Source organism: Boleophthalmus pectinirostris, unplaced genomic scaffold (assembly GCF_026225935.1).
Source record: "Boleophthalmus pectinirostris isolate CB_2022bp ecotype Guang Dong unplaced genomic scaffold, ASM2622593v1 HiC_scaffold_22, whole genome shotgun sequence".
Classification (NCBI taxonomy): domain Eukaryota; kingdom Metazoa; phylum Chordata; class Actinopteri; order Gobiiformes; family Gobiidae; genus Boleophthalmus; species Boleophthalmus pectinirostris.
Genome location: NW_026571190.1, coordinates 3,300,586 through 3,327,812, shown reverse-complemented (window position 1 = coordinate 3,327,812; position 27,227 = coordinate 3,300,586). Strand labels below are relative to the sequence as shown.

At 41.7% G+C, this 27,227-nt stretch overlaps 2 pseudogenes; one reads left to right on the top strand and one right to left on the bottom strand.

Moving 5' to 3' along the window:
* The window catches only part of LOC110160420 (NLR family CARD domain-containing protein 3-like), a 197,359-nt pseudogene that overhangs the window by 117,834 nt on the left and 52,298 nt on the right, over positions 1-27,227 (bottom strand).
* On the top strand, positions 164-22,087 carry LOC110173714 (NLR family CARD domain-containing protein 3-like; annotated as a pseudogene).

The window sequence follows — 27,227 nt, the reverse complement described above, 5'->3', positions numbered from 1 at the left end:
CTAAGCAGTTCTTATAACAGTAGTTAAAAAGTCTTTTTTTTCTGTGTGTCCCAAAATCACAGCAGCAGTCATGTCACTTCACCTGTGCAAGGCCCCGCCCACCTGGACTGCAGCCAATAGAGGAGCGGCTCTGAGTCACTCCAGAAAGAACACACAAACAAGCCTCTTCATTCAGACACACGCTTTTCTCTGGGACACTTTGGACTCTTTGGATCTGCTCAGGTATCACTAGTTTAATTCTATTCAACACTGGGTTTAGTCCTGCTTTAGTCCTGCTTTAGTCCTGGTTTAGTCCTAGTTTAGTCCTGCTTTAGTCCTGGTTTAGTCCTAGTTTAGTCCTGCTTTAGTCCTGGTTTAGACTTGGTTTAGCTTTATTTCTGAACTTTAAAGCTGCTTTAGTCCTGGTTTGATAATGATTTACTTTAGAATTGACATAGTCTTGGTTTATTACCTGATCATAGGTCTGTTTATGTCATTCATCTCTTTATAACTTGAGATACTTTTACATTTATTTTACAAATTAATGTGTTCTGAATCTACTATTGTACTATGTTGTCACAACTAAACATCTTTTATGCTTGACTTGATGCTAGATCAGTATCTGCTTTTCATCCACATTTTAAACATATTTTTGTTCACTCATTCAGGCGTCTTTAGTTGTGTCCACGTCTCCTTCAGAGCTTTTGAGTGATGGTTTGACTGGTTTGATTTGTGCCAAGGTCTTTTGAGGCTGTTGTAGACTCTGGGGACTGCAAAGTTTTTCTCTTAACAAAAATGTTTTCCTTCACACTCCTTCCAACTCTTCTCCCTTAAACTGTGCACCTCACTGTGTTTAAATGAGTGGTTTGTGTCTTTAAGATGGATGTGGACGGTGGACTGTCTTATATGTTGATACAGTCTATAGTGTAGAGGTTGGTCCAATGTAACTCTCCTTTGACCAGTTTAAAGAACACAGAGAGTTCATGGAGTCTAAAAATGTGTCATTTTCAGACAGGCCAGACACATGAGACAAAAAACCCATTTCCTCTTATGTTTACCAAATTTATTGTTTTCTTGTTTCATAGAAACTTTGTGTTTTCTTTTAATGAGACAAATTTGTAAAAATCTAAATAGGATATTTCCCTGTAATGTTTCAGCAGTAACACTTCCACCTTCGTGACAGGTGTCAGCTGAGTACTGTCACGTGTCTGTTATTATCTGTTGTTCAGGCGTGCTCAGTTTGATGAATCTGGCAGATCTCTCAGACTGAACACACCTGCTATTGTGTGGTGCTGTCTCGACAAGTGAGTCTCTTCTTTGAGCTAAGGTCAACGCCCTCTCATCGTTGTTGCCGGTTTGTGCTCCTCACTTTCTGATTCCAATAGCCTCTTGTATCCATCTTTTGTATTTGTGCTCCTCTGTTCCTACTATTTTAGCTCTGTCCCAGTCCATGACCTGATTTTCCCGTTTGCAGTGGTTGGATATTGCAGACTTTAGGTTTTCTTGTTTTGCCTTCTTTCTCAGATCTTCTTAGTTGTGTTGTAGTTTCTTTCTCGCACTACTTTTTGTGTACTTTTTTTCTTCTGTTAAATGATCTTCCTGTTTCCCCAGTGAATGTTTTATTGCACATTCTGCACAGAATCTTGTAGATGACATTGCACTTCATCTCCGGTTGAATTGTACCTTTTGGGTGAACCAGGTGTTGCTGGAGTTTGTGTGTGTGTGGTTTTATTATTGTGCTGATGTTGTGTTTTCCCAATGCTCTTTGTATCTGTTCTGTATCTGAGCCCTCATATGTGTGTGTGGGATATTGTCATTGTTTGAGTTCTTGTGTGATGTGATTCTGTCCTCTTGCTGTGTGATGGTGTTGATCCATTTGAAGAATGTTCTTTCCACTGATAGTTTGTGTGTGGTGGGGTGTTCTGAGGTCCAGAGGAGATATTGATCAGTGTGTGTGGGTTTTTCTGTATACTGTCCTCTTTCTGCTGTCATCCTGTTGGTGGTGAATGTTTATGTCCTCCTTCTCTTTGTATGTGAATTTGATGTTTCCTCTTTGGTCTGTGGTGTTGATGTGGTCTGTTAGCTCCTGTGTATGTCTTAGTTAAATTTTCTCTAAAATGTAATATACATAGTTAGGGGTGTCAAATTATCGCGTTAATTGCGATTAATTAATTACAGTCATATTTAGCCTGTTATGTTTTTTAGTCGTGTTAATCAAATTTTTTATCTCTAACTTTACTGTTTCTGTATGTGAGTTGCTTTATTATACAATCTGTTTTTATGTGTTGGGACAACAACAAGAGCCAGTAGAACAGTCAGCAGTGCACAGGTAAAAACGCATTTGTGTCTTGGAAATTATTCTCCCGACGTGAAATATAAAAGAAAATAACAAATATAAATTCGCCTACAATTTAAATGTCACTGGTGAAAACAACCTGCATAGACTCATGATGTCTGCACTACTGTCCTATACACAAACACAAACACACACATAAACACACACAAACACACACAAACACAAATACACACAAACACATACAAACACAAACACACACCTTCATCATCGTCATTAACCTCAGAACGCGCGGACCACGTTTCCTTCCGTAGTTACTGCGCGGACACCGACGTGCTCCCGTGGGCCGCGTACGTTTTCTCGCGTACGCAGCGTAAACCGCGCTTCCTCCTGTGCGCCTCTAAACCAGACCTAAAACCAGGTCTAAACCAGGTCTACACCAGGTCTACACCAGGTCTAAACCAGGACTAAACCAGGACTAACACCGGGACTAAAAGCAGTGATCTCATATATAAAGCATTTCTCTATCAATAATATGTTTAATATGTTTAAGGAAAGACTGGACGTTTTATTGTCTTTAAGTAGACAAAAGTTATTATGTTCAGATTTCCTCATCTTTGCTACTTTACAGCAAAGTTTATTTTATTTATTTATTTATTTTGGTTCTATATTAGTCTTTTGATCTGCCACAATAATGTAATAATGAATTTAAATGAAAATACCTCAAATTGAAGGCTTTTCTCAGCAATTTTTAGGTGAGATTAAAAAGAGATTAATTAGATTAATTAATTACAGATCATAATTAATTAATCTCTCAATTTTTTTAATCGCATGACAGCAATATACATAGTGTTTCCATAGTGTGGGTCTGTGTTGTGCTGGGGCTGTTTTTATTGCTCTTGTTTCTAAATCCTCCATGAAAAAAGCTCATTATTCCTGATATTGTGTCACCCAATGCATGGCCTCCTTTTGTCTGTATATTTTGCCTTTGTATTGGAAGTATGTGGATTTAGCAATGAAAGTTAATGTGTAATGTCTGTCTTATTTTATGCTCTTATGTTATTTACTTGTAAAGGGACAGGACATATTAATGAACATTTAAAATGTAAATATGTAAAGATTATAGCCAGTGTGGCTAATTTCCATCTTCAGTGTCTTGGTAGGTTGATGTCACTGTGAAGTTAGTGCTTTTCTTGAGTGTCCGGTCCTGTGTCTGTCTTCACTGTACAATATGTAATGTCACAGCATTGGGTGTTTTGGTGAGTAATGTTAAAAAGTTTGGGTGAAATCAGTATTTTGTCCTCCTTATATTGTGATTCGAGTTCCTGGGCCAGTTCTTTTGAGTTCTCGCAGTGGTGTTCTGTATTTCCAAGGAGGGCCTTGTTTATTTGGACTAGTGCTTTGAATAAATTGTGACGGAACCTGTGTGTCTACGATGGCTGAAGATCTAATGTTATAGACTTCACTGCTCTCAATAATACCTTCTAAATCAGATACACAATATCCTGTGCAGCCTGGAGTCAGTAATTCTTTTATCTCCTATTGTCCCCATCTGGTCACTGGTGCTACCACATCACTGAAAACTCTGCAGTTACTCCACAAATGCTCTGTTCAAAGCCTGGACAAAAAAACCAAAACACTCTCACCACTGTCCAATATCACACACACAGACGACTCAGCCTGGAAAACTTGATCAAAGATTCAAACCTCTGCCTGATCTCCAAAATAATTTATGGTCCATCATCTCCACCACTCACCCAAATCATCAGCATCAGAACCTCCACCGGTCTCATGAGAACCGGAGGAGCAGTGATAGGTGTTCCCAGGCCAGCCGAGAGATGTAGTCACTCAAGCGTGTCCTGGGTCTTCCCTGGGGTCTCCTTACGTTGGGACATGCCCGGAACATCTCCCGAAGGAGGTGCCCAGGAGGCATCCACAACAGATGCCCGAGCCACCTCAGCTGGCTCCCCTCGATGTGGAGGAGCAGCGGCTCTACTCCGAGCTCCTCTCGTGTGGCTGAGCTCCTCACCCTGCGGAAGAAACTAATTTCAACCACTTGTATCCGTGATCTCGTCCTTTTGGTCATTACCCAGACCTGATGACCGTAGGTGAGGGTAGGAATGAAGACTGACCTGTAAATCTCATGCTCCATCCTCCCCTCATTCGTGAACAAGACCCCGAGATACTTGAATTCCTCCACTTGAGGCAGAGACTCTCCACTTACCTGGAGAGGGCAAGCCACCTTTTTCCGGTCGAGAACCATGGCTTCGGACTTGGAAGAGCTGCTCTTCATCCCAGCCACTTCACACTTGGTTGCAAACCGCCCCAGTGCACATTGCAGGTCCTGGCTTGATGAAGCCAAAAAAACAACGTCATCTGCAAACAGCAGAGATGAGATCCTGTGGTCCCCAATCCGACCGCCACAAGATGCTGCAGAGACGTGTCAGACAAGGCAGCCCCACAACATCCAGAGACTGTTTGTGTCATTAATCTCGTTATAACTTGAGATACTTTCACATTTAGTTTACAAATTCATGTGTTCTGAATCTACTATTCTACTATCTTTTGAGGCCGTTGTAGACTGAGGGAAGGTTATATCTCAGAGCACCATTCCTAAGCTTTTAATTTTGTTTAAAACCAATAATGTCCTTTTTTTTTCCTGAAAAATGATATTATGCAATTCATGTGTGTTTGTAGTACTTTGACATGATCAAGTAATATGTTTTATGGAAAGTGTCAAAAAAGTGCATGAAACAGTGAGTTTTAATGCTTGGTCACATTTATTTTTAATAACCCTTTAACACACACACACACATATATTGTTTTTGGTTCGACATATAATACAGTGCAATTACTCCTCAAAATGAGGAAGAAGACGCTGTTCTCGCTTACATAACGATAAAAATTTCTGAGAAGACCTTGAAAATTTCTGAGACGACATTGAATGTTCGTCAGATATCTCACAGTAACAGCTAGAGAACTTTGGGTGTTCTTCAGATTTTTCCCTACATTCTAGATGACTGGTTGTTCCTCAGACTTGTAGCAGTAGCAGGTAGAGGATCTTGGATGTTCATTTGCTTCTATAGCATTTGCCTCTATAGCATCTAGAGGGCATTGAATGTTCTTCAGATTTGTCCCAATAGCAGGTAGAGGATCTTGGATGTTTTTCAGAGTTGTCCCAAAGGACCCTAGATGTTTGGGTATCCCGCAGGCTTGTTTTTCATGCAGTTACATGATCTTGGATGTTCTTCAGACATGTTCCTATAGCAGCTAGGTGACCTTCACTTTTTAATAACAGAGTAATGGAAAAGGGCTGGAACTAGTGGTGGACATGATCAGTGTCCTCACCACCAGGTCAGTATGGTGTATTGAACAATCTGCTGGAGATCTCCTCTTCACAATCTATATCAGACCAATCAGTGACAATGAGGAACCCAAGTTCTAATGTTTAGAGACAATTACTTCGTTCCAGGCCTTGACAGGGCCATCACCTATATGCAGGATATCATTAATTTCCCTGAGGGTGGATACAAAGCAATTCATAATGTTGTGACATCCAAAAAACATTGAGTATATGTAACGACATATATGTGCTCCTATATATACTGCCCTATACCATGGTACAGCACTCTATTCCACCAGTCAAAATAGTGACAATCACCATGTTTTCCATCCTCCACTCATATAAAATATAGCAGAATCATTACAAATGTGTTTATCATTACTACAGACCCTTAAGATGATGTGTGACCAAAATGATAGTCCTGGGTTAAATTTAAACCACTTTATTACCCTTTTATTTGAGATTCTGGGCATAATTTTCTTACCTTGTTATGTCATTTTGTAGTTGTTCTCTTGGTGGTCATATCATTGGGACATTTGTCATCAGTTCTCAGTTTTCAGGCTCTTTCTCAGAACACTTGACACAGCTCTCACACAAACACACACACTCACTGAATCCACCTTGTTTTTTCACACTATAGACTTGTTCACACATGATGAAGGACTTTGAGCCTAGTGAGGACTTTGAGCCACATGACTCCCACAGGGAGAAGAGCTGGAGCCGTGAGCACAGACTCTACTGAATATAGAGACATGAGTGTGATACAGCACATATAGTTCGGTTCATTATATTCACATTTTAACCTTAGCAGGATTTTTTGGGGGGATTTGCTAAACTATATATTTTTTGGAAAGGTTATAGTATATGGAGTCAGAAAATCAATGTTTGCATTTGTCCAGATGTCTATATGGCAGCCATATTGAAGTTTAAAAAATGGCTGCCGTAAATGTAAAAAATATACTATCTCGACTTCTGAATAAACTGAAATGTTGATTTTTACTGCTAAATCCACATTGTAAGAGTCAAGGAATCCAATGGTGCTAGTTACACATTACCATATTAATCCTTCAAAGCATGAGTAGATAATAATAACCCAGTGTGGTTGTTTTCTTGCAATATGTTTGTAATGAAAAGTTTAATTTCATGCTCCAGCTTTTCTTCTTCTTCTTCAAAAAAGATTTTTTTATACCACTCAGTAAAAGATTTAACATTTAGTGTGTGAATGATTACAAAGACACACATTGCAGGCTTTCTAGAATGGGTGGTGAGAGTGATCCACACATAAAGTAGTTCCAGTTGAAATATTTTCTTTACAGTGATGTTTTGAGCCAATAGCTCTTCCTCAGACTTGCTATATCAGGAGGGTGATCCCTTAAGAACATTTACAGAGCATCTAACACATGCACAGTAAGTATTATCTTTTAAGAACATATGAAGCCCCATTAAGTATCACACTGAGCGAGGCAGCGATTGACCTGAAAGATAAGATCATGACCTGAATGAACACAAGGCAACCCCGACGCCAGTTACAGAGGCTAAATGAAGTACCATCTGAAAGTCTCCTAGACGATGTGAATGCAGCACTGAGAGCGATCCCTACCACAACCATTACTGAAACCAATGAGCTGATATACACTTCAGCAGCAGTGATCCTAGAGGTTCATGGTTCATTTGTGTTGGCCTTTAAGAACAACCATGGGAGCCATGAGATACGATATCCACCATGGCAAAGACGGTTAGAGGCTAAAATCAAGGAGGTGTGGAGAGAAGTGAGCCAACTGTCAGAGGCCCAGAAAGGTGCAAGGAAAAAGCAAGTGCCCAAGAGGTACAACCAGATGCCCATACCTGAAGGACTTGAAACTGCCAAACAAAGGCTCCAAGCCTTGGCCAGCCGCCTAAAGAGGTACACACGAGATAACGAAGCCAGACGAATAAACTGGCTGTTTGCAACACAACTGGCAGTGTACACTCAGTGGCAGGGTAATAACACTAGAGCAGACCCACCAAGGCTGGAGACTGAAAGGTACTGGAAAGGCATATGGGAGAGGGAGGCATCACATAACACTGATGCACAGTGGCTGGTATATAGTATATATATAGTAAATGAAGAATAATGTTTATAGAATATAGAGAGACTGGAGGAGGGAGGACCTTTCCTCCCCACCTTTCCTCTACACCTTCGCAGCTTTCTAGCCCCAGCATGGTGGGCAGGTCTGTTGTATCCAGTGCCCATGTGGCTGCAGGATCTGGATGGCTGCTTCCCTACTTTGGGTCAACTCCACCCCCCCTACCCTCCCCAGTTCCAGGTCTTGTTGTTCTCTTTTTTTTTTTTTTTTTTTTTCTCTCCTTCCCCTATCCTCATGTTATGCTGCGTTGTTTCTTCCTCTGCTACCTGTCTTCCAGTCCAGTCCATGTCTAGTACTCCCATGTCATATATTATATGTTTGTAAATGTTCGGATGGGGTGACAGGTCTCATTTCAATTCCTTTGTATGTCTAGTACATGTGAAGAAATTGACAAAAAGAGCTGATTGTAAATGAAAATAGAATAGCAGACAAACTTTAACCAATGAGAGAAGTGGGTGGGGAATAGTGTCTGTGTTTGAACACACAGCTGTATTACATATAGAATCTCCACAGGGAGCACATCTCCATACGATTCTGATCTCAGTATTGTCCAGACCAAGTTCATTCTACACTTCGATTTTCTAACACGTTTGGATCTTTTGGCGTCTCCTCCTTTACATTTGGATTTGAAAGTCTCTTTATGGAGGCACTTGACAAAACTCCATGAGATGAACCATGTGAGCAGTGGGCGGGGCTAAACACTGTGATGTCATTCTGTAGGACTCTGGACTGAGCATGGATCAGAGAGATCACAGAGAGGACGCAGACCCTCCCTCCACCAGCAGGGCGGCGCTGGGAAGTGAACGATTGATTGATTTTAAAAAGGAGCCTGGTCCACAGTAAGTCTGAGCCAATGATCAGATGTGACTGTTGTGTGTGTTTACATGAACTAAAGAAATGTGATGACCAAAAACACCAGGTGTACATGAGGCGACATTAGCTCATTTGGATCAGTTGTTCACCGATCCGCGGTTTGAATCCCACTCTCGACAAACATCATTGGTTGAGCAATCAGATCTACTGACCCACTTGACTGGTGTGATATCATCTCCCACAGATGAGTGCTGTCAGTGTGTCCTTGGGCAAGATGCTTAACCCACTCTGTCCCCAGTGTCTGTGTACACTGGTGTATGAATGGGTGAGTGGTTTCATGATGTAAAGCGCTTTGAGTGCCTTTAATGTGGAAAAGCGCTGTAGAAAAATGTGACCATTTACATGTGTCTGTTTAGTGTAGGGTGTCTTGTCTTTCTGAGAAAAATCATATTGCTTCAGATTTAGCTGTTTTAAGTTACATTTCAATTATCTGACAATTCTAGAAATTAAATTATAATTAGATTTTAAGTGTGCATTTAAACAAAGACAAAGACACCGAAGGATTTTAAGAGTGGATTGGATTACCAAGCACCCATTGTATTCAGTGGCACTGTCATGCCTCTGCCTGGAACATGAAAAAGTTAGATTTTTAAAATAAAAATAAAAAGGATTTTTTTTTTTTTTTTTTTTTTTAATGAATAAACTATTGTAAAACGTGAAATGTAGTGTTCCTTTGTTCAAACCATCAGACTGAAGCGTCTGTGGTGAAGGCCTCATGAACACTTTGTAGAACCTCCTGAAGTATCTGACCTGAGTCAGAACAGTCCCATGTGTTTTACTGTGACTGAAGTGTGTTTTCTTCTGTGTCTCAGGATCCACCAGAAACATCCTCCATCTGAACCTGGTCCCAGCTGTGAGTCCCTCAGGAGTGACTGGTCTATGATGAATCCCATTGATTTTGCGACAGAGTCGTGAGTTTGCACAAGAGTTGAATAAAACAATAGAACTGAAATGAGAGTTTAATGTGTCTCTTTCACAGAGTGGAGCAGACGGGTCCAGAGGTCTCCAGTGGTCAGCACCATCACACACAGCTGGACTCCATATTTAAGGTCTGTCATTCACTAAAGTTTGGAAATGTTCAGATGAATGAGAACTTGTTTGACACAGATCTGACACTGACTGCATTTGTGTTGTTTATAATGTGTCTGTTCAGCTTCTGGAGGAGGACATCTTCACTTTTGTCCAGAAGGAGCTCAAGAAGCTCCACAAGGTTCTGAGTACAGATTACCCAGAATGCTTAGAGCCTGTGGAGGATGAGGATGAAGAGCAGAAGAGCAGCAGTGAGGCTGTTCTGAAGATCACACTGAACTTCCTGAGGAGGATGAAGCAGAAGGAGCTGGTTGAGCGTCTGTGGAGCAGTAGGACCATTTAACACATTTAACAAGATGCTCACAGTCATTTTATCTTCTCTGAGACTCAGGTCTGTATCTGTTTTCTTCACTCAGGGAGTTATTCTGGAGTTTATCAGCGTAAACTGAAGTCTAACCTGCAGCAGAAGTTTGAGCGTGTGTTTGAGGGCATCGCTAAAGCAGGAAACCCCACCCTTCTGAATCAGATCTACACAGAGCTCTACATCACAGAGGGAGGGTCTTCAGAGGTCAACCAGGAACATGAGGTCAGACACATGGAAACAGCCTCCAGGAAACCAGATCCCAGCAGAGACAACCCATCACATGTGAAGAGATGTTTAAAGGCCCAGCTCACACACATGGACCAATCAGAACAGTGCTGACAAAGGGAGTGGCTGGCATCGGGAAAACAGTGCTCACTCAGAAGTTCACTCTGGACTGGGCTGAAGGCAAAGCCAACCAGGACATACAGCTGCTGTTCCCGTTCACTTTCAGAGCACTCAATGTGCTGAAGGAGAGAAGCTTCAGCTTGGTGACACTTGTTCATCACTTCTTTAGTCAAACACAAGCAGAACTCTGCAGCTTTGAAGACCTCCAGGTGCTCTTCATCTTTGACGGTCTGGACGAGTGCAGACTTCCTCTGGACTTCACCAAAACCAAGGCCCTGACCGACCCCACAGAGTCCGCCTCAGTGCACGTGCTGCTGGTGAACCTCATCAGGGGGAGCCTGCTTCCCTCCGCTCGCCTCTGGATAACCACACGACCTGCGGCGGCCAATCAGATCCCTGCTGAGTGTGTCTCCATGGTGACAGAGGTCAGAGGGTTCACAGACCTACAGAAGGAGCAGTACTTCAGGAAGAGGTTCAGAGACAAGGCCGACACAATCATCTCCCACATCAAGACGTCCAGAAGTCCTCCACATCATGTGCTACATGCCGATCTTCTGCTGGATCACTGCCACAGTCCTGGAACATGTGTTGAAAAGCAGAGAGAGAGGAAAGCTGCCCAAGACCCTGACTCAGATGTACATCCACTTCCTGGTGGTTCAGGCCAAAGTCAAAAACATCAAGTATGAGGGAAGATCTGAGACAGACCCACACTGGAGTCCAGAGACCAGGAAGATGGTGAAGTCTCTGGGAAAACTGGCCTTTGAGCAGCTGCAGAAAGGAAACCTGATCTTCTACGAGAGTGACCTGAGAGAGTGTGGGCTGGACGCTGCAGCAGCCTCAGTGTACTCCGGAGTGTTCACACAGGTCTTTAGAGAGGAGACAGGCCTGTACCAGGACAAGGTCTACTGCTTCATCCATCTGAGTGTGCAGGAGTTTCTGGCTGCTCTTCACGTCCATCAGACCTTCATCAACACTGGGATCAACCTGCTCTCAGGCAGACAAACTTCATCATGGATAAAATTTTTCGGCAATAAATCAGTGCAGTTTTACCAGACAGCTGTGAACCAGGCCTTACAGAGTCCAAATGGACACCTGGACCTGCTCCTCCGCTTCCTCCTGGGACTTTCACTTTTGACCAACCAGAGCCTGCTACAAGGTCTGCTGACAAAGACAGGACGTAGCTCCCAGACCAATCAGAAAACAGCTGAGTACATCAAGAAGAAGCTGAGTGAGGATGTGTCTGTAGAGAGGAGCATCAACCTGCTCCACTGTCTGAATGAACTGAATGATCGTTCTCTGGTGGAGCAGATCCAACAGTACCTGAGTTCAGGACGTCTGTCTGAAGGTGGACTGTCTCCTGCTCAGTGGTCAGCTCTGGCCTTCATCTTACTGTCATCAGAAGAAGATCTGGACCAGTTTGATCTGAAGAAATACTCTGCTTCAGAGGAGGCTCTGCTGAGGCTGCTGCCAGTGGTCAAGGCCTCCAACAAAGCTCTGTGAGTAACATTTGTTTAACAGAGGATGATTTGATTCAACTTCAACGTAAACAATGTTTTCTCTCTCCAGATTGAACCACTGTAACCTGTCAGAGAGAAGTTGTGAAGCTCTGTCCTCAGTCCTCAGCTCCCAGTCCTCTAGTCTGAGAGTTCTGGACTTTAGTCACAATGACTTGAAGGACTCAGGGCTGAAGATGTTGTCTGTTGGACTGAAGAGTTCACACTGTAAACTAGAAGAGCTCAGGTCAGAGGGTTTTATATTACTCACTATTATTACATTATTGCATTTGCATTGAAACATAGTATTTGATCAAAGTAACATAAACATAGGGAACTTGTTATTTAGACTGAATGTTACTAAAAAACATTATTGAGTACAATAACTTGTGTCCTCAGACTGTCAGGTTGTCTGGTCTCAGAGGAAGGCTGTGCTTCTCTGGCCTCAGCTCTGAGGTCCAATCCCTCCCATCTAAGAGAACTAGACCTGAGCTACAACCATCCAGGAGACACAGGAGTAAAGCTCCTGTCTGCTCTACAGGAGGACCCCCACTGCACACTGGACACTCTCAGGTATGGACCACTTTACTATGGAAAGGCATTCACAAACATGTAAACAGGAGAATCAAGTTTTCCATCCTGTGACAGATTTCTGTCAACCAAAGGCGCTTGAGGTCTATCATGAGATTGATGCAGATCTGGGGAGAAAAAACATAAGGGGGAGAGGGTGGGTTGCTCAAGAATTTTCTGGCTTTATTGGGCGTGATGCACGTAATAACAGGCACTTGGTCAGTAGCTCGCCCCCAATACGTCGATCATGAGCTACCAGTTGATCTCGATCTACCAGTCGATTGCAGGGTATTGTGGGAAGATTGCAGTGTTGTAGTACTCATCTCGGACGTGATCGCGTTTGGACACGGTTTTGTCTGACGCTCGACAAGAGCGATCATATTTCATTACGGCCGCTGCTGTCGGCAACTTGTGCGGGAGCGTGCGGGAGCGTGTGGGAGCATGCACTAGTGTGCGGGAGCGTGCGGGAGCGTCTCTCTGGAATCTGTGCTCTCATTTGGAACATGTGGATAATGTGCAGCACATCACAAACACACACTACACATAGCTTGTACGTAGGGTGACCATATTTCCGTTTGTGAAAACCCGGACACCTTTTGAGGGGGGGGGTTGCTCGGATTTATTTATTTTTTTGTGCAATTTTGCAATTTTTTACAGCATATGAACGCATATTGTGTATTACAGGCGGGTAGTAATTACACACAGGTGGGTCAGGACTAAACCAGGTCTAAACCAGGACTAATCTTGGACTTAAGAGAGAAAACGCCGAGCAGTATGTCGCAAAGCACGATCGGGTAATTCCTGCGTTTAACTCCGTAAGGTACGGAGCTGAGCCGGTCCTTTCTCCTGTGGTCACCTCCAAGCCCGTCCTGATAGTGAGTCCTGTTTCAGTTCTGTTTTAGTCCTGGTTTAGTCGTGGATTAGTCCTCCTCTTCAGTCCTGGAATCAGTCCTGGGTTAGTCCTGGTTTAGTCTTGGTTCAGTCCGTGGTGCAGGCAGCGCAAAAGTTTGATATAATCTTGGGTTAACGGGCAGGTGCGGTCCTGTACTGCGTGGTTGCATTGTTGTACTGTGCGGGTGCGGTGTTGTACTGGGGGTCTCCAAAAATGGACCTGTGCAGGACTCTGCACTGTCGGGCTCCATTATGGAATAAATGAATCTTCAGTTCGTTACATAAAGAAGGAGGAAAATAACACAAGGACGACAGCAGCAACAAGTTTTAAGAAGGAAGTAAAAAGGGTTGCACCTGTCCTGTCTGAGAAAAGTGTATAAAGTTTGTGCTGAGGTTTTACAGCCTTAACACAGATAGAATAATTGTAAAATATAAAGTTGATACTTTGTGGATTTCACCTTTCGCGGGTTATTTTTAGAACATAACCCCCGCGATAAAGAGGGAACACTGTACTCTCACCTCCCAACCTGTGCACATGGACTCCCACTTGTCCCGACCGGGACGGAAAACGCAGAATTTCTTGTACAAGTCATTGTTAAATGCACATTTGTGCTTCGGTATGTTGCAGGCTGACTGACTGTTTGTGTCTCGCTCCTTCTGAGTCACAGACGCTATGAGAGATGCTCAGTTTAATGCCCCCAATGAGCGGTAATGAAAACCAGGACATTTGCATCACTATATAAAAAAAAAAACGGACGCCGCGGACATGATGCAAAATACGGACATGTCCGGGAAAAAACGGACTTTTGGTCACCCTACTTGTACGCAACAGCGTGTGTCCTCGTGTACCAGCGTGCATCAGGGGAGGTTAAACGTCTTAAAACATCCTACCTGTCCATCTGCCTCACATCAGCGCGCCGCTCCTCGTCTTTTCACACTCTCACTCCTCCCCGTGTACAGTGCACATAGGCTCCTTCCACAATGTGCTAATTAGAATAGCAAGACAAAACACAAAGCAAAAACTAATCAAAATTTATGTCACAGTGTTGGCACAGGGGATGCCTACAGCACAGAGCAGACCTACCGAGACATGTGGCTGAAGTTTGCCTAATAAAAGTGCACAAATGCATCTGTGTTTGTCACATTGTGCATTTGTTAAATGTGCAGAGACTTAACACCACTGTAAAATCAGTAAGAGAATGTTAAAACAGGTTTAAAAATCCTACCCACTTTTTTCACTTTTTTCATAATGTTGTGCCAGTGGAAGTTCTCTTAAAGAAGGGGTTCTCAAACTGTGGGTGAGGGTCCAAAAAAGGGGAGCAGGGTGTTTCAGTGCAGTGCAGTTTGCTTGGCTTTGAAGTAGGGCGATAATTTTGACTTGGTCATTTTATAAGTAGCTCACATGCTGAAAAAGTGTGAGTCTCATTCACTTCACCAGATACACACACACAGACCCGTACACACACATGCAGACCCGTACAAACACACACACACAGGCCCATACACACACATGCAGACCCGTACAAACACACACACAGGCCCGTACACACACATGCAGACCCGTACAAACACACACACAGGCCCGTACACACACACAGGCCCGTACAAACACACACACAGACCCGTACACACACATGCAGACCCGTACAAACACACACACAGACCCGTACAAACACACACACAGGCCCGTACAAACACACACACAGACCCGTACACACACATGCAGACCCGTACAAACACACACACAGGCCCGTACAAACACACACACAGGCCCGTACACACACACAGACCCGTACAAACACACACACAGGCCCGTACACACACACAGACCCGTACAAACACACAGACACCAAACACAACACACAACCCGTACAACACACACACAGACCCGTACACACACACAGACCCGTACAACACATGCAGACCCGTACAAACACACACACACACACCGTACACACACACAGACCCGTACAAACACACACACAGACCCGTACAAACACACAGACCCGTACAAACTTTCAATCCATTTCATCAACTTCAAATTAAGCAAATTAGGCAGATTAGCAGATCAAATTAGCAGAAAATAACAACTTCACTTAGCCATAGACTTTATACTTTGGCCGATTATTATATTTTATTACAACATTTGATACTTTTTATATAATGTAAGGTCTTTTTTAGACACTGTTATAAATTTGTAAGATATGGTTAGTGTAACGTTAGTTTAAAACAACATCAGGTAATTGTGAGACAGTTTCAGTGGCAGTTTTATTTGATTGGAATACCCCTTGAGATGTGCCATCTCATTTCTGAGTGGGTCCAAAAATCACAGAACATTTTGTAGGGCACTAGGGGCTAAGGAACTAACTGCAGCCTAGAGGGCGATCAGAAGGAGGAACAGCGAGTCAGTGTGTGTGAATAAAACTACAGACAACAGAAATTCATTTCAAAAATGAGTTGTATTAATGATCTGAGCTCAATAAATATTTCTTCTGTATATATTAGAGATAATAAATATCTAATTAATAGTATTATATTATTATATTATTAGGTAGAGGTCAGACAAATTAGCATATAAATAAATGAAATTAACTTTAGCTCAAGTAAGAAACTTGCTGCTAATAATTAAAAAGTAATAAATTATTCAATGCCATATTTCATAGCAATATACTTAAGTAATAAACATTTGGTCATTAAGTAAAGCTATAGTTCAAACATATAATGCACCTTTAAATATATGAATCAAAGTCAATAATGTAGCTATAGTTTATCACAATGGACAAATAAATATTCATGTATTTTTGTTGCACAACAGGGATTGGGTCAATTCAAAATAGCCATAGCCACTTGGGCTTTGAGCTCAAAAAGTAACAAATAAATGCCATAAATGTCCAAAACCACACAAACAAATGTAGTATTGTTATTATTATTCTTTTTTTTTTCAGTATTAGTGTCCTTAACAAAGGTTTTGGTTGGTATTAAAACTAAAATAGAGCAGGGATTAGCTAGCTGAGCAGCATTTTGCAGGGGTGTTCACAGGTTTGAATGAATTTCAAATAACTTTTGAGTAATAGAGCTTTGTCACCCACTGTTGAGCGGATATTGATGAGTCTGAGGGTTGAATAAATTTGTTTGATAGTCTTTGTTAGATCTGGGTTTCAGTAGTTTTCATCCTGATGATCCAGCCAGAGCGTGGGCAGCACTAGAGGAGAGGAACAGGAGGATGTGTGTCAAGTGACGCAGGAACTTAAAGGAAGTTATCCCACCACAGTAAACTTGTAACCGGAAGTGGGACTATTTGACATGGGTTACACTCCTCGCCCCCAATGTTCATCTTTGGACAAGGACCAGGCTGGCAACGAATTGATGGCTATGTGTGGTATGGAGACACCACATGTAGGTCTTTGACTTGAGCAGGTAGTTACCAAACTAAAAACGAAAAAAAAAAATGAATTGAAAGAATATGACAGTCTTAATGGGACTAAATATTGATGTAGATATTGGGGACAGTTCAAGTAAATAAATAAATAAAAAATAAATAAATAAATAAAAAGAATTTAATGAAATTGATGTCTGTTACATGGTTGTAGCCAGTTGAGTTCAAATAGAATACAGTGATGGGTTTGGTATGGGCATTTATGAATACATTTACAAAGAGATTTAAAGAGAACATTCATTGGTGAGAGATATAAATCGTAGGCTTTTAGATGATTTGTATCAGCGTAATCACTGATGGGTGTAATAATTCTTTTTTTGACTGCTTGACGGAAACAGTTATCTGACCGATAAACAGGACTTCATGTAGCATATGTGTTTTGTTTTTTAATGACGTAATCAATATGAGGTTTGAAAGGAAGTTCAGGGTTCAGACAAATACCAAGATGTTTGATCAATTCAGTTTGAATCATCCTGGACCCGTCACTGAACTGAACGTGAAAGCGAGGGGAATGAAATGGATTATAGTGAGTTCCAGCCTTAGAATTTCCCATCTCTATTGAACTGAAGATAAAAGGGAACTGTTAACATGAAAATAACCTCTTCATTACATCAGAACGTGGAACAGAGCATTTTGAGCTTTGGAGATGGCAAAAGACTAATAATAATGTTAGTATGAGTCAAACATGTGTGAATGAAACAAAACACAACTCAGGTCTGTTTCTGAGGAGGTAACAGTATCAGAACATGACCAAAAGCTCACAAGTCCATTTAGTGTCATATAGAAGCTTTAAAGAGTGTAGGGTTGGTCATTAGAGTCTGAGCAGAGGTATGACCTTTGACCTGAGTCTATAAAGTGAAACAGTGAAAGACAATAAAAAGCACCAGTGAACATGGAGAATGGAAAAGGCTTCATGAGGAGGTGACATACATGTGTTGGATTCAGATCATTGCTTTAGTTTGTTTGAAACATCTCATGTATTGTATGTCTTTCTATGCTTTTATTTAGATGAATGGTGTTAAAAACTTCAGAACAAACCTGTTTTAAAAATGTGATTTTAAAACAACTTGATGTTTCAGGCTGATGTCATGTGTTTCAGACTGGAACCTGCTGGAGCTGAGTGGTTAACACCAGGACTCAGAAAGTGTAAGTGTTGAGTTCATTTCACTCACTAATAATAATACTGTGTGAGAGCCCTCAGACTGTGTGCTCCACAGTTGTGTCCTTGACTGAATCCAGAGTCGTTCTTAAAGCAGATCCTGAAGAGTTCAGTCTGGAGCTGTGTAACTGCACTCATGTTTCAGCTCAAACATGTTCAACAGTGATCTTCATTGTTCTTCTGGAGACAGTGGATTTAAACTAATCTCCTGTTCTCCTCTGAGCTGTGCCTCTGCTGTCAGTCCTCCTCATCACTAGAACAACAGCAGATATCACACAAACACTGGCAAAAGGACAGCAGCTGTGAACAAGCTCCTGCAACACAAAGCCACATGTCTCAGCCCCTGTGTGCAACAAGAACAGAACTACTGCTGCTGGAGCAAAGGAGGAGCACCAAGCCCCATCAGAACTACAACTGTAAAAAGTCCAAAATCAGATACTAATCTATACTAAGTATTATACTAAGCATTAAAACTTGATATTAATTTGAGCAACTATCAATAATACATCCCATTCACAGGACAGAAATGAGAAATGTATTGAATGATCTTCAGCTGTAACAGAACGATTACAAGAGCACATACATGAATATAAACTCATGGACCATTATGGAACCGACCTGGACCACTGAGGGATTACACACATATAAGAGCACATGGGAATATAAAGAAAGTTCTATGATTTAATGTTGAAAATCACATTCTATTTCCTAAAGATAAAGTGTTTTTAGTTATCATCATGGTATCAAAATCATGATTGGATATCGAGTCTGCTCCTTAGTACTGAAATTGCTTTTGAATGTTTAGTATGGTGCCAACACTACACCTCCCAGCTTTAGACCCCAGCCTGGTGGCAGGTCCGTTGTATCCAACTCCCTGTGGCTGTGGATCTGGATGGCTGCCTGCTTACGTTGGGTTAACTTCACACTCCTTCCTCTGTTGCTAGTCGTGTGAAATGTTTGTACTGTGTTTTGACTATGTGCTGATCTGTGGTGGTGGTGTTTTTGTTTTTTTTTTGTTTTTTTTTGTGCACTCCCCCTTACCGTGCACTGATATGCTCTGGGGCTGTTCTCTTTTTTTTCTCCTCCCTATATCCTCATGTTACAGACGTGGATAAAATCACTGAAAAAACTGATAAAAGCAATAATAAATTAATAATTACTGAAAATTGTTCAACGAAAATCAAACACTTTTTTTCACCTGTGGTTCAACAGAATCCTTAGAAAAAACAAAATAATGAAACTGGCCTGGACAAAAATGATGGTACCCGTAACTTAATATTTTGTTACACAACCTTTTGAGGCAAACTCTGCAAACAAATGATTTCTCTGTCAGTGAGACTTTTGCACTGGTCAACTGGTATTTCAACCCATTTCTTGTAAGCAAACTGTTCTAGTTGTCTCAGGTTTGAAGGGTTCCTCCTCCAGACGCATGTTTCAGCTCCTTTCACAGATGTTCAGTAGAATTGAGATCTGGGCTCACAGAAGAACACTCCAGAACAGTCCAATGTTTTGTTCTTAGTCATTCTTGTGTGTTTTTCGCTGTGTGTTTTGGGTCATTATCCTGTTGGAAGTCCCATGCCCTATGACTGAGACCAAGCTTTCTGACACTAGACAACACATTTTGTTCCAAAATGCCTTGATAGTTTTGAGATTCCGTTGTATTTTGCACAGATTCAAGACACCCTGAGCCAGATGCAGCAAAACAGCCCCAGAACAAAACCAAACCTCCTCCGTGTTTCACAGTAGGACAGTGTTCTTTTCTTGGTCTGCTTCATTTTTGCGTCTGTGAACATAGAGCTGATGTGTCTTGCCAAAGAGCTCCAGTTTTGTCTCATCTGTTCAAAGAACATTCTCCCAGAAGTTTTGTGGCTTGTCAATCTGCATTGTGACAGATTCCAGTCTCACTTTTTTATGATTTACTCTCAGCAGTGGTGTCCTCACATGAAGTCCACTTTGGCTCAAACACTGATGGATGGTGTGATCTGACACTGGTGTAGTTTGCCCTTCAAGTTCACATTTCATTTGTTTGGAGGTTGTTCTGGGCTCTTTGGTTCCATTCGTATGATCCATCTCTTCAATTTGTCATAAATCTTCCTCTTGCAGCTGCGTCCAGGGAGGTTGGCTTCAGTCCTGTGAACCTTAAACTTCTGAAGAACATGTGTAACTGTAATCACAGGAACATCACGCTGCTTGGAGATGGTCTTGTTGTCTTTATCTTTAACCTGCTTGTCTGTCATTTTCTTTCTAGTCTCCTGACACAGTTCTCTTCTTCTCTTTCTCTGGTCAGTGTTCAGTGTTGTGTCCATTATGTCTCCAAACAGCACAATGACACATGTCCCCCAAGTTTGAAGAACCTGTGATGCAGATTAGAGGACACACCTAAGTTTAACATGTCCCTATTGTCCAGTTACTTACTTACCACAATATATATTTTTTTTATAATTCTGTTGAACAACAAATAAAAAACAATATCTGATTTTCATTGGTTATTTTTCAGGATTTTTAAAAATTGATTTATTATTGCTTTTCTCAGTTTCAAGTTATTTCAGTGACCATTGTTGATTTTTCTTTCATTACCAGAGGGGTACCAACAATTTTGTCCCCATTTGTAGGCTGCAGTGTTTATTCCCATCTTGTATGGATGAGGGGACAGATCCAATTTCAGTTCCTTTGTATGTACATGTAAATGTGAAGAAATTGACAAATGGAGGCCATTAATTTGTTCATTTAACCCTAATCAGAAGTAGTGGTGCTGGAGTAAAGGAGGAGCCCTGGAGCCACACTGACACAGACACAGCTGTTGGACTCAGCACAGGACTGTCTACACACAAGCACAAGTGACTGTGGATTCATATAGAGACATTTTAAAGGACAAAGTCTGTGTCATGGAGCACAGACGAGTGTAGGAATGTGTGGAGTGACGTCAAAGACTGGAGCTGCACAAACTACACACAACTCACATTTACACTGAAAATAATATGAAATAGATGAGGCTCTGAAACTAAAGGAAATACAGGGCTGATGCAAAAGAAATATTAGACAAATATAAGACTGCAGTGATTAAGAAATAAAAATAATAATACATACATTGAAAAAAATACTTGAATCATCAATAAGTGAAAGCCTTTAAATCCATCTTTCATGAAAACATTTGTCCATATTAAACTCTAATGAAATGTGTGTCTCCACATGGGACTAACTGCTGCTGTGTTGTGTTTTCTCTCCATCAGATTTCTGTGATCTCACTCTGGATCCAAACACAGCTCACAGAAACCTCAAACTGTCTGACAACAACAAGAAGGTGACACATGTGACAGAAGAGGAGCTTTACCCAGATCATCAAAATAGATTTGAGCACAGGCCTCAGATTCTGTGTTTCACTGGTCTGACTGGTCGCTGTTACTGGGAGGTCCAGTGGAGTGGAAGGGTTGATGTATCACTGGCTTACAGAGAAATCCCAAGGAAAGGAGGCAGTGAGAGTGTGTTTGGATGGAATGATCAGTCCTGGAGTTTGTCCTGTTCTAAAGATGGTTTCTCTGTTTGGCATAATAACAAGCAAACCTGCCTCCCTCAGCCCTGGTCCTCCTCTTCTGGGAGAGTAGCAGTGTTTGTGGACTGTCCTGCTGGTTCTCTGTCCTTCTACACAGTCTCCTCTGACCAACTGACCCACCTCCACACCTTCAACACCACATTCACTGAGCCTCTGCTCCCTGGGTTTAGGCTCTGGTCTGACTCCTCAGTGTCTCTGTGTTCTCCTTTGGATTAAGAGAATCTTCACTTTTCATGTCTCTAAATCAAATCATCCATAGAGTCATTCATAGTTGTTTTTTCACTCTCATTTCACTGATACTAGGCCTCAGTTTGATCCCAGGTGGATCATGAGCTACATTCACATTTGTTTCAACAAATTCTATTTGTAAGAATCTTTTTATAACCCATCATTTTCCTTTGAGAAAATCTTCATGCTGACAGTTGTGTCATATTAAATGTGTTTCACTTTGGCTTCACTTTGTTTTTGAAATGTCTCTGGATGAATGCAGAATAACCATCATGACCAAAACATGAAGCAGAGTTTATGTGTTACACTTAATCACCAAATACTTTTACTTTTACTTGGGTAGTTTATTTGAACATCATTGTTGTACTTGTACTTACAGTACTTTTACTCGAGTACACTTTAGGTGTGTTGGAGCTCCCTCTGTGTTTGTTTTTGTACTGACTGTTTTCTACAATAGTGATCAATAAACAAGTGAATAAACAGGTCCATGGACATGACCATGACTTTATTCCACAGCTCAGTGTCTTTCATTCACACAGCTCCTTATGGGAAATGTGGACACTATATACAATTTCAACACAGTTACCATGGTTACCACATGCCCAGAGTGACGAGTGGTTTCCATCAGAAGCACAGGAGAAGATTTAGAAAGGGGGAAACAGGCACAGAGCCGCTGTGTCCACTAGGGGGCGTGGTAGCTCTGCAGATAAACGTGGGACTCTTCTTCATGCATCATGGTCCAGGCAGGAGGCTGTGTCCAGAGGAGGGCCTGTAGGGGGCGCTCTCCTCACTGCTACTTTTGCAAAACAAATCAGTCAGGACCAAAACAATACAACAATGTGATGAAATGAGAAGCTCGGCCTGTGGAGCCCAATGGCACAGTGGCAGAGTGGTTAGCTCTCACCTCAAAACAAGATGGTCTCCGGTTAGATTCCTTTGTTCTCCCTGGTTAAATACATTTCAAATAAATGGATGAAATTGCTGTGTAAGTTGGACAAGATTTTCAAAATAAAACATTCATGTTTTTTATTCATTTTGTGAGTCTGGAGTTAAACAGCTGACAGAATAAAGCACGTCAAAACTTGACATTAAACTGAACTCTTCAAATTCAGAGTGTTTCTTCCCTTTTGAAGGGGACTATGGAGCTCCTGGACTGGTCAAACATAAGGAAAAGCTCTAAGCCTCAGATTTCCAACCAAAAACTCTCACTGACAAACACGTTACAAGTTCTTCTGTCCAGGGTTTCAAAATGTACAAATATTCTTCATTTGAAGTCACAACCTGCAAATGCACCGATTCCATGGAATCTTTGAAATATGGGTCAAATGTGTCAACAGCTTCTTCACCAGCATCTTCTCAATCTTGGTACGAGAGTTCAAGTGGAACTAAACACCAAATCAACTTTTTTTTTTCTCTGATAAACTGTGTATATGGTGTTTTAATAGCAGAGGGAACCGTCAGGCCTTCAAGGTATTCAGTGAAGGCCCAAGAAAAAAAAAATATTGAAAGATTTTTTGTACTACTAATATATTTTTCAATATTTTTTATTCAGTGAGTAATAAATACTTCACTAGTAATTTCTAAATCATTGTTATAAACTTGAAGTAATATTTCTTGGGAAACAATGGGTTAATATAATGGAATGGAAATGGACCAATTACACTTTTTCTCCCAGTGGTATCTGGGTAAAGCAGTGACTCCCGCTGCAGGCATTGAACTAAAGAAACACCTGCAGGGCCTTCGCTTTCCTGTAGCGAAGGCCCGTGCATTACAAGTCAATGTGGGTATAATTTTGAGATTGACAGTTGTCTTAGCCAATCACATTTCATTGAGTTATGGGCGGGATCATATCATGACATCTTCTGGGCTTTCACAATTACTCTGTATTGATAGGTTAAAGGTAAAGATCTGATGCTACAGCAGTTACCTCACAAATAACAGCATCACCATGGTTAGTTTAGTTTAGTTTAGTTTATTGTACTTATTTAGTGTCATGCACCATTTAATTGGTGCCCAGCCCGACACATAAAACAATAAGCAGACAGATCACACATCAAACATAAAGTGTCCTCTTACGGAGGTCCCAGGCTTTCAACACAAACTGAGCCAACGTAAAAACATTACATTTAAACAAATACTTCAGTCTCTCCTCCTCAGACAGAACAAACCAACAGTAAGACACATTAGACACAACTGACAGAGCAGCTCATGATACAAAGGACAGTAAAACAGAAAATGCATTTCATTTTCAATGTCCTTTATGTCACACAGATACATGTGCTCCTCCTCTGGGACTGAGTGGAAGAGTCTCGTCTCCAAGGCCAGAGGCAGAGTCCCACACCTCAACTGGGCACATACTGACCTCTGACCTCTGCTCAGATTCATGGTAACAGTGATAGTGTTACCATGGTGTGCCAAAGGACCCCTGAGCTGCCTATGAATGCCTGATCTAAATGCACAGAACTACAACTGTTACTGAACTAACAGTTACAAGGGAATTTACAATAATTGAGTGCGTATACATGCACATCAGGTTCATCCCGGTTCTGTCAGTATTCGGGTTACTGTGTTTACATGCGCACTGAGAAACCAGGACACTCATATCCCTGTGACATGATCAAATGGAGTATCCCAGTTTCTTGACATAATCTTACAAATGTGCAAGCACAAAAAAGTAACTTAAATCAATTTAATAAACAAGGAAAAATACAAACCGTGAGCTCCTTTAGCATAAGAAGCTAAGGAGCTACGAGATCTCCCACAATCCACTGCACACATCAAACCAACAGATTCTTCATTAAAATCTTCTGCATAAATAAACTCAACTTTACAACATATAAACCATAAACACTATAGAACCACATCAGCCCGTTTGATCATATAATTCAGCTTTGATCACATTTGTTTACGTTTTACAGAAACGAAACTTAAGACCGTTTGGCTAATTAGCATAAACTGTTAGTGGTGATAAAAACAGCTGCTCCTTGTGCCACTGATGCGATCAGCTTCTGTCGGGCTTAATGACACGACTCTGTGGATTATGTGTGTTCTTTTGTGACAGAAGAGGTGCTGATGATAGTGAGTTTGTTCTGTGCGTGTGTTGTACAGGAGATAGTTCATGTTTTAGTTTTTCAGTGATCACACGAGTGCAGATTGTACATGTGCAGGTTTAGCGCAGCTCTTAATTTTACAGTCATTTCACTCGTTTGGTCACTTTATTTATGCTGGTCAATTTATTTATGTCGCTACTGTTGTGGTGAAAAGACTGGAAAGTGTCTTTTGGACGCATGCACACTCACCTTTATGTTGCAGTAACCGGGATACTGCGTTTACATGCCACAAGTATCCTGGTTACTATCGGAATAAACCAGCTACAGTAACCCGGTTTCTAATAACCGGGATACTGCGTATACATGCACCATGAATAAACCGGGATACTCAAAAAACCCGATCATAACCGGGTTATTGATGTGCGTGTGTACGCACTCATTGTATTGTCAGTTGTCACTTATATTGTGAGCCTGCTGTAGGCTAATCATATTGTGACACGAGCTCTTCAGAGGCTCTAATGCAGAGGTCTCCAACCTGTAGCTCGGGAGCTACCAGTAGCTCTACACCCCCTCACAAGTTGCTCACCGAGGGATTTCTGAACATACATATTGTAATGAGTAATTCAACTTCCATTAATTGCCATTGTAAATGTGTTATTTTGAACTTTGTGCACTAATAAATGGTTAATGGATAAGGTTTTATAGGCATACAACATCTAAGGCTTGCTCTCTTATATAAAATATTTCTTGCACCACTAAAATGAATAGCTATCTGGGAAAAGGTTGGAGATCCCTGGTCTAATGCAAAGTCAAATATGTCAAATCATTAATATCAGAATAAAAACTGGTGGAGGGGCAGAAGAGAGGGAGAGGAAGAGGAGAGAAACACTGGAGGAGCACTGGAGAGGTAGAGGAGGATAAAGGGTGGATGCAGACTGAGAGACAGGAGGTCGAGGAGGAGGAGAGAGAACTTTCCTCTCCTAGAGTGAGTTTGGGGGTTGGAACAGAAATAATTGTCAGTGTTGTGAAATCTGGTCAGTGTTAAACCTGCAGCATCTGTTTTCAACCGGAGTTTTGTCAGCTCCGTCAGATCCATGTGTTTGGAGAGTGTTTGAGTCATTTTGTAAAGAAACTTGACTTTTGCAGTTGAGTTTCTATGGTTTAGGTAGTAAAGGGCACTGACATCTACAGCCTGTGTTGTGTTCATTATTTACACAAATGTATTTTATGACATTATTATTATTTTTATGACTCCAGGCAAAGGGAATAGATATATTGGGATTATGGATTTACTAATGTTACTTACATAAATCATCAGGTACATTTGTGGACAGGGGTCACTTGTTAGATTATTTTCAACATTGGGTTTGGTCCTGGTTGAGTTCTGGTTCAGACTTGACTTAGTCCTGGGTTTAGTTCTGAACTTTAGACCTGGTTTAGTTGTAGTTTGATAATGATTTACTTTAGAGCTGAGTTAGTCTTGGTTTATTACCTGATCATAGGCCTGTTTATGTCATTAATCTCATTATAACTTGAGATGCTTTTACATTTATTTGACAAATCCTTGTGTACTGAATTTTCTATTGTACTATGTTGTCACAGCTGAACATCCTTTATATTTGACCTAGATTTGTATTTAGGTGTAGATGTCGAGTCATTCACTTTTGACTGGTTTGATTTGTGCCAAGGTCTTTTGAGGCTGTTGTAAACTGAGGGGAGGTTTTATCTCTGAGCACCAATCCTTATTTTCTGTCTAAACAAAACAGAACTGAGTGAGTCTAAGCCTTTAATGAGCTCCTCATAGCAGCTCACAAGTGGAACAAAAGGAAAGTGTAATATTCATCCATCCATCCATCCATTTTCTTCCGCTTATCCGGGACCGGGTCGCAGTCTAAGCTAGGACTCCCAAACTTCCTTCACCCCAGACACGTCCTCCAGCTCCTCCGGGGAGACTCCTCCAGGGAGTCTATGTCTCTCAGCTGACCTGAGACATAGTCCCTCCAGCGTGTCCTGGGTCTTCCCCAGGGCCTCCTCCCAGTGGGACATGCCCGGAACACCTCCCTAGGGAGGTGCCCAGGAGGCATCCGAAACAGATGCCCGAGTCACTTCAGCTGGCTCCTCTCATCGTGGAGGAGCAGCAGCTCTACTCCGAGCTCCTCCCGTGTGACTGAGCTCCTCACCCTATCTCTAAGGGAGCGCCCAGCCACCCTGCGAAGGAAACTCATTTTGAGCGCTTGTACCTGCGATCTTGTCCTTTAGGTCATTACCCAGAGCTCATGACCATAGATGAGAGTAGGAACAAAGACTGATCGGTAAATCGAGAGCTTCGCCTTTCGACTCAGGTCCCGCTTCACCACAACGGTCTGATACAGCGACCACATCACTGCAGATGCTGCACCGATCCACCTGTCAATCTCACACTCCATCCTCCCCTCACTCGTGAACAAGACTCCGAGATACTTGAAATCCTCCACTTGAGGCAAAGACTCCCCACCCAC